Genomic DNA, 9,497 nt, shown 5'->3' on the forward strand with positions numbered 1-9,497 from the left:
TCACTACTTTATCCCTCAGAGCTACCCATTCGTCTTCAACCGTATTTCTTTCCCCCATTCCTTTCAGTTGTTCCCATATGCTGTCCCTGAAACTCTGTACAAGCTCTGGTTTAGTCAATTTGTCCAGGTCCCATCTCCTTAAATTGCCACCTTTTTGCAATTTCTTCAGTTTTAATCTACAGTTCATAACCAATAGATTGTGGTCAGACTCCTCATCTGCTTCTGCAAATGTCTTACAATTTAAAACCTGGTTCCTGAATCTCTGTCGTACCATTATATAATCTATCTGAAACCTGCCAGTATCTCCAGGCTTCTTCCATGTTTACAGCCTTCTTTTATGATTCTTGAACCAAGTGTTAGCTATGATTAAGTTGTGCCCTGTGCAAAATTTCACCAGACGTCTTCCTCTTTCATTTCTTAGCCCCAATCCATATTCACCTGCTATGGTTCCTTCTCTCCCTTTTCCTACTTTCGACTTCCAGTCACCCATGACTATTACATTTTCGTCTCCCTTCACTACCTGAATAATTTCTTTTATCTGAACATGGAGTTCTTGAATTTCTTCGCCATCTGCTGAGGTAGTTGGCATATAAACTTGTACTACTGTAGTAGGCATGGGCTTCGTGTCTATCTTGGCCACTATAATACGTTCACTATGCTGTTTGTAGCAGCTTACCCGCACTCATATTTTTTTAGTCATTATTAAACCTACTCCTGCATTACCCCTATTTGATTTCGTATTTATAACCCTGTATTCACCTGACCAGAAGTCTTGTTCCTCCTGCCACCGAACTTCACTAAATCCCACTATATCTAACTTTAACATATCCATTTCCCTTTTTAAATTTTCTAACCTACCCGCTCGATTAAGGGATCTGACATTCCACACTCCGATCCATAGAATGCCAGTTTTCTTTCTCCTGATAACGACGTCCTTTTGAGTAGTCCCGGCCCGGAGATCCGAATGGAGGACTATTTTACCTCCGGAATATTTTCCCAAGAGGACGCCATCATCATTTAACCATACAGTGAAGCTGCATGCATTCGGGAAAAATTGCGGCTGCAATTTCCCCTTGCTTTCAGCCGTTCGCAGTACCAGCACAGCAACGCCGTTTTGGTTAATGTTACAAGGCCAGATCAGTCAATCATCCAGACTGTTGCCCCTGCAACTACTCTTCAGGAACCACACGTTTGTCTGGCTTCTCAACAGATATCCCTCCGTTGTAGTTGCACCTGTTGTGGTTGGCAGGAGAGCCAACCGTGATAGTAAAGGAGGCCGAAATGCTCGCGTTTTAGCTCACGCAGGCTCGCGTGAGGTCTGGAACATGACAAGGGAATTAGAATTGAGAAAAACGGACGTAGCTGGTGGAATACTTAACTTTAATCCATTAATGGAGAACGTCGCTCTTTAAAGTACATGATTCACAATATCAATAATACGGATAATGGCGCCTTGCTGGGTCGTAACAAATAACGTAGCTGAAGGCTATGCTAACTATCGTCTCGGCAAATGAGAGCGTAGAAGTCAGTGAACCATCGCTAGCAAAGTCGGCTGTACATCTAGAGCGAGTGCTAGGAAGTCTCTCTAGACCTGCCGTGTGGCGGCGCTCGGTCTGCAATCATTGATAGTGGCGACACGCGTGTCCGACGTATACTACCGGACCGCGGCCGATTTAAAGGCTACCACCTAGCAAGTGTGGTGTCTGGCGGTGACACCACAGCACCTACGGTACGGATATCTGTACCGTTGAGGCACGCAAGCGTCCCCACCAACGGCAAGGTCCGTGGTTCATGGGGGGAGGGCCCTGAAGGGTATTGTGTACATTAAAGTCACGAAGTAGCAAAAAGAGGTGAGGGTGTTGGCCACTGCTAACATCAAATGCTGGAGTGATGTCAATAATAGAAAGGGAACAAGTGATGAAAGGAAATTCAGACTGTAACAGCTTGCAGCCAAGTGTTCAGTGAGAGTGATTGAATATGAACGTCAACCAATAGGAGCAGCATGAATCCTTCACGAGATGGAATGTTATCATTGGGAGAGAGGGGGGAGATTAAAGTGGACTGGAAAGAAACGGAAGACGTCGAAGCCATCACAAGGGCAATTTTGTTTCCTCAGGGCAGGGATTCCAAGAGCAGTTTAAATCTTCATTGTTGGATGTAGTGACAAACATTCCACTGAAGGGAAGTCATGACGGATATGGGAGGAGGAATAATGGTGGGTTGTCACCTCATGGGCTGCTGAGTGTCAGCCTTCAAAGAATCAATGCTATAGGGCGTAGTGGCTGGAGGATCCTGTTCCATGCAACCTACGAAAGTGTCGGCATCCTCACTGAGTAAGTGTGCAGGTTCCATGGCACGAAAAAGGTTGGCACTGGCAGAACGGAGCTTGGGCAGGTGAGGGTGTCATGTGACGACGCTGCTTATGAGGACCAGCGAGTCAGCGAAAGGAAAGACAGTTTTCCTTGGATATCTGAGCCTTTGCTGTCGGCAGATGAAGTTTCAGATGTCTGTTGGCTTGAAGGATGTTTAAAATCTTCACAGGGCACTTTAGTCCCTGATTTCTAGCCTGCTGGTTGTGTAGCAGGTGATTTCGCCGCCAGAGGTGAAGATGTTGCGAGTTGCAGCTTCGGAGAAGGAGAAGCGGATACTACCGTGACACTAGGCTATTTTACAACTGCGATGCTGCATTTGAGAACGCATGTCCGTGTGGCGATTTCCTTTGAGGAGCGAGGAGTATCGAGATTTATACTTTTAGTAGCAGATGGTGGAAAACACAGCTTTCACTATCCAACAGCTTGTTAACGATAGGTTAAGGCTCTTTTTCCTTCACTCTGATCGCCTTGACAGCTTGCTCACGGAGATACAGAGGAAATTAACGAGATGAGGCAGCATAGTTGATATTGTAATTTATGCAGCAGGGAGAAGGTGGTGGGCAATTGCACTCATGAGCATCCCTACCACAAGTACTACATTCGGCTGTGCTTCGTCAAGATATTTGAGTATGGTTGTAATGTAGACACCAGCAACAGCTGACTGGGCTTGTCATGTGGCACGTGATGAACTACTTAGCTTGCCGTGATCTGACAGAAGCACTACTACATCGGACATGGAACAGTGTGTGTAGGCACTATGGTTTTGTCAACCTGTTTCATTACCTGATGGTCTTCATCCATCCAGATAACACTCGCTGCAGAAAAACCAGAAATATCAGTGGAAGTTCGAAAAATACGTCCCACCGGTGAGAGTATTAAAATCCTAAAGGTAAACTTCAACTAAGTGCCAGAGTTTGAGGTGCTCATCAAAAGCAGTGATGCTCACATTATGGTAGGTACAGAAAGCTGGTTCAAATCCGAAATGGTAGATTTTTAGGGAAAATTTAGGTGTACATCGAAAGTATAGCCAAATGACAAATACAGGTCGTGTATTTGTCGCAGTACAGTAACTCAAATCCACAGAGAGAAATTGAAGCTGCATGTGGGTGACTGCACAAGACTGAGTACCACGAGTGGGTATAAAAGGATCCTTTCGCCCAACAGACTCCTCTACTGATGTAACCGAACACTTGAACAAAACTAATTTTCCCAGTTAATTGTTGGATGATTATAGTCTCCACCACTGATTACAATATGATTGGGGAACTTGTTGAGAAGTGAACTGAGGTTTCGTCTAGTGGTGGGTATGGTAGGGCGTCCTGTGAAAGTTCACTAACAATTACTGTTAACTGACAGTTAAGAACCCTAGTTATGATGGAAATATATTGGATTTAATGCAACGAACATACCTGAATTCTGAGGATACCCACATCGAAACTGGGATCAGTGACCATGGTGGGGTTCTGGCAACAGTGATTATTGAAGTACAGAGGTCAACTAGAGCAGAAAGATAAGTATGTTCTGTAAACTAGAGGAAAATGGATGTTGTCATATGTGAATGAGGAACTGGCAACACAAGGCAGGAGCATGTAGAAGAAATATGGCTCAAATTTGAAAGGGTAATTGACCACATGCTGGATAGATGTGTGTCCCACAGAACAGTTCATAATGGGAGATAACCTCCATGGTATAGAAACGCTGTAACGAAACTTTTAAAGGAACATTAGTGCAAAATAGGTCTGAAAGCTTAGGGCTATAGATAGGTGCTGAATGAAATGTTTGAAGGGATCACGCTCTGTTGACAGGCAGTGACTACCGTAGCCAAATATGTGAATGTAGGCTTTCCCGGCGTGTACTGCTGATGAAATCTTCTCGGGCTTCCATCCGGGTATCTGCGTCGAAAACCCGCGACGTTTCGATGAGAACATTTAACGTATATAGAGATGGGCAGCACGAATGGTCACAGGGTTAATTCGTGGGAGAGAGAATGAAAGAACTAATTCTCGAATACAGAAGCTATCCCGAGAAAGTGTTAAAGTTTCAAGAACCGGTTTTAAATGATTACTCTAGGATATACTACCATCCCAATTGCTCACATTGGGATCGTGAGTATATGATTAGAGTAAGTACTGCACGCACAGAGGCATACGAATGATCGTTCTTTCCGTGCTGTATACGTGAATACAAGAGGAAGAAGCTCTAGTAACTGGTACAATGGGACGTAACTTCTGCCATGGACCTCATGATGGATTGCGGAGTATAGATGCAGATGCAGACTTAGACGCTACCACCTTGAAACTCATCTGCATCGTCCTCTTGTTTCCTCCCTTACAAGCCAATCATCTTACTTTTTCTTTTGGCAGTCAAAAACTGGCGGAACTGTTTTCGTAGCTCTATTCTTTTTTGACAAGTTCTCTTTACTTGGGCGTCCTCGCTTTGATTTCTCTTAACGGCTAATAGTCCACCCGCAATTTCCGGTTTTAATTTGCGCAGTGGAATGTGTTGTTCTTGAAGTAACCTGCAGTCCATTCGAGTCACCTGGTGATCACCGCAATTTTAATTGCGTCCTGGAAGCTGTATAAATACTAAATCATCGATGCTATGTAGTATTTCTATAGTGATGATAATTTGTCAATCAAATACCACCAATACAGGTGTTGTAAGGTGCAATGACCCACCTTGGGACTTGCACGTATTGTCTTTGTGGAATGTTCCACCTGTGTCTCACCCTGAGTCTCAATACCAACGAAAGATGAATGCAGAGTAAGACGTTTGTTATCGTACGTATTACTACAATGGATCTCCTGTATCTTCTATTGGACATGCTATTGCTCCTCGTTCTCCAGCCTTCATGTCTTTTCGTTGGGGAGGTCAATCTTTCAGTATATTTACTCCTAATACTCAAGAGAGTACTAAAGAGTGTCACTCATAAAGAAATTGTCGGCAGCCACCTTGAAATTGTGGTTTTCTGTCAATGTGTGGTTTTTTGTAGTTTTCGGGCGCAAACTACAGTGGTCATTAGCGCCCAGACTAAATTATGAATGCACTGTGAGGCACAATGTTAAAGCAGCAACTAAAAAGGACAACACTAATAAAAGGCACATTAACAGGCAAGGAATAATAAAAAACAGCATAATCAAATGTCAGACAGGTTTGTCGAGTGGATAAACGATGAACGCGAGCAGCTGCTTTTGGGTCATCCGCTAAAATTTCTTCCAGAGTACATGGGGGGCTATGATCAAAGCGCAGTGCACTAAAATTTGGACAGGACATTAAAATGTGGCGTACAGTTAGCGATTGCCTACATTGGCAGAACGGCGCCGACGCAGCCGTCAGCAGATGGCGGCGGCTGAACCGGCAGTGTCCAATACGTAACCGGGACAAAACGACCTCCTCACGCCGAGAAGGGCGTGAAGAGGTTGTCCAAGCCGTGGGGAGAGGTTTCAAGGTCCGAAGCTTGTTTTCAATAAGTGTAGACCAATTGGCATGTCACAGCGATAAAATGCGCTGACAAATGACCCTGCTGAAATCAGATGAAGGCACACAACAAGAACCTGTCCGAGGCTGGAGGACCGCAGCCTTGGCGGCGGCATCTGCAACTTCATTCCCAGGGATACCGACATGGCCAGGAACCCACATAAAGGTAACCAGAGAACCATCGTCAGCCAGCTGCTGAAGAGAGCGTTGGATCCAGCGCACGAAAGGGTCAACCGGATACGGATCACTGAGGCTCTGGATGGCGCTCAGGGAATCAGAGCAGATGACATAAGCAGAATGTCGGTGGCGGCGGATGTATAGAACAGCCTGGTAGAGGGCAAAGAGCTCAGTTGTGAAACCGAACAATGGCCATGGCGCCGGTATTTGAAACTGTGTGCCCCGACAATAAAAGAACACCTGACACTGTCATTGGTCTTAGAGCCATCTGTATAAATGAAGTTCGTATTAATGAACTTCGAACGAAGTTCGACAAACCGCGAGAGATATACTGAAGCTGAGGTTACCTCCTTTGGAAACGAGCTGAGGTCAAGGTGAACGCGAACCTGAGCGTAGGGTCAAGGTGGCGTTTTGCTCTCGCCCACTCTAAAGGTTGCAGGGAGTGGATAATTAAGTTGCTGAAGGAGGCAACGAAAGCGAACTCCAGGGTTAGCAGGGCAGATACATAGAACCCGTATTGACAGTCGAGAGAGTTATCAATAAAGGAACTATAAGACGGCTGGTTGGCCACTGATAATAGCCGACAGGCATACCAATATAGCAGTACATCGCGCTGGGAGGTTAGTGGCAATTCACCGGCTTCAGCATGAAGACTCTCGACGGGACTAGTATAAAACGCTCCGATCGCAAGACGTAAACCCCGATGTTGTATGGAGTTGAGACGGCGTAAGATGGACGGCCGTAAAGAGGAGTGTACAAAGCTCCCACAATCCAGCTTGGAGCGGACGATCGACCGATATAAGCGAAGTAGGACGGTTCGATCCGCTCCCCACAACGTACCGCTGAGAATATGGAGGGCATTTAGAGAACGGGTACAACTGGCAGCCAAAAAAGACATGTGGAGATAAGTTTCCTGTCAAATGTAAGACCTAAATATTATCCTGTCTCCAAGAATGGGAGAGCAACGGAGCCCAGATTTAAGGACGGTGGGAGAAACTCTTTGTAGCGCCAGAAGATAATACAGACCGTCTTCTCGGCAGAAAAACGGAAGCCATTGGTGACACTCCAGGAGTAAAGCTGGTCAAAACAACGCTGAAGACAGCGCTCCAGGAATCATGTACGCTGTGCGCTGCAGTAGATGGTAAAATCGTCCAAGAAAAGGGAGACTAATACATCAGCTGGGAGGCAATCCATTATTGGATTGATCGCTATGGCGAAGAGAGTGACGCTCAAAAATGAGCAATGTGGCACCCCATTCTCCTAGCGAAAGGCGTCGGACAGCACAGAACCCACAAGTACCCTTATCTGTCGATCGATTAAAAATTCACGAAAAAAAGAGGGAGGCGACCGTGAAATCCCCATGTAAGCATGGTGTGGGTAACGCCCGCCCTTCAAAAGGTGTCTTAAGCCTTCTCCAAATCAATCAACACAGCTACTGTCTGGCACTTCCGCAAGAAGTTATTCATAATGAAGGTCGACAAGGTAACCAAATGGTCGTCAGCATGGAGGCGGCTACGAAATCCACATTGTACATCGGTAAGTAGTTTGGTTTGGCTGCTCGAATCTCGACGCCTAAAGTTAACCATTCGTTCCATCACCTTACAGACATAGATGGTAAGCGAGATGGTCGCTATCAATAGGCGAAGAGTTCTTGTCCATTTGTTCAATAGGTTCGTCAGCCATCTTGTTAAGACGGCCGGGAGGGGGAGCTTCCTCCGGCGGTGAACGGCCAGATGTTCGGCTACCAGCGGTGCGGCCAGGCGAAACGGATGACGGCCTGGGGGGGCAACTGCTGGGTGGCGCAGGAGAAGAAACGCGCCGTGGCCGAGAAGGAGAACTGTGCTTCCTATGAGCCTTCTTGGAAGGTTGTTTAGTCGAAGAACTGGTCGATGGCTGGGAGTTCGAGGTACATAGGATGTCTTCACGGGACGGTTCCTTCTTGAAGGCCCGTGCAGCTGACTTCTGGGTCTTCGACTAGGCAGAAGCTGATGAAGGTTCTTGTGTCTTAGGGGTGACTGGAGGAAGAGGAGACGTTGATCGGGCGATCTTAGCACTGGCCGAACGGACGACCGTAATGCTAAAGGTCAGATAGCATGTCTGTGTCGACACCTACCTAGTAGGCGAAGGAGGGGAGGGTACAGTACTGTATTTCCTTGTTGGGAGCAGCGTGGGCTTCCTACTAACAAATAGCTTGCGAGCAGCCGAGGTGGACACTTTCTCTTTGACCCGAATTTCCTGTAAACAGCATTAATCCTTGTAGATGGGACACTCGCGGGAGGATGCTGCATGGTCACCCTGACAGTTCACACAACAAGGTGACAGACAGACAGTCACCCCCATGGGCGTCCCTGCCACAAGTGACGCATTTATCGGCATTAGAACTAGACTGGCGGGTGTGATTAAAACGATGACACTGGTAGCAGCGAGTAGGTATCGGGACGTAAGGGCGAACAGAAATAACTTCATAGCCCACTTTGATGCGCGACGGCAGCTGAACACTGTCAAAGGCAAGAAAGCTTGGTTAGTTGGTTGGTTGTGTGGGGTTTATAGGACCAAACAGCAAGGTCATCAGCCCCTTGTTGCAAATGTGGTCCATTCCACTTGTTTGACATCTCAGGAAAGTCAGAACAATAAAAGGGAAGAAGGTGAAAACGTAAAAGGGCAGTCATGTTGTAAATGGTAAAAAACAAAATGAGGGAAGTCAGCAAGACAACGAACCCAACACTATGATGAAGCAGCATAGGCAATACCACCTATGACTTAAGACGTGCAACCGCTAGAATGTAGAAGTACCTATGAGAAAAGGAGACTAACCAATCCTTTAAAAAAGGGTAAAACAGAGTAAAAGGGGAAGAAAATATTATCTCTGTCAGGGCGGTGAGTCTGGAATCTCCAAACATGGCTTACAGTGGGAGACACCCAAGCACTCACCGCCCTGCCCCAACACCTTAAAACTGAGAATAAAAACCACTTTCCCGGAGGAAACAGAACCAGAGAGACCATGTGGGAATCGTCAGCCAACATCAGAGGTAAAGTGTGGGTGAGTCTGTACTTAGCACGCAGAGCCAAAAGAAGGGGGCATTCAAGAAAAATGTGGGCTACTGACTGGAAGGCTCCACAACCACAAAGTGGGGGTGACCCATCCCGCAAAAGCCTGGTATGGCAAATGCGGGGACGACACAGTGTGGTCGAGTCTTTCGCGAGAGGTGGAAGGAAGAACACAATGATCCTTGTATCACCTTGATCGCACGAGGTTTATTAGACAGGGGAGAAGCGTCCCAAAAGTTGGCCCATGCCTGTGTGAAGTGGGATTTGATGTAAAGCAGTAAATCCGCTGCAGGAGGGGTTAAAGAAAACGGGGGGTAAGTGACTGCTTCTCCAGCCAAATGATAAGCGAGCTCATTACTCAGGATACCCACATGGCCAGGGACACAAAGGAAGTCAATGGAACAAGCAGCACAGTGAATATCA

The sequence above is a fragment of the Schistocerca gregaria genome, unplaced genomic scaffold, assembly GCF_023897955.1.
Source record: "Schistocerca gregaria isolate iqSchGreg1 unplaced genomic scaffold, iqSchGreg1.2 ptg000178l, whole genome shotgun sequence".
In the NCBI taxonomy this organism is placed as follows: domain Eukaryota; kingdom Metazoa; phylum Arthropoda; class Insecta; order Orthoptera; family Acrididae; genus Schistocerca; species Schistocerca gregaria.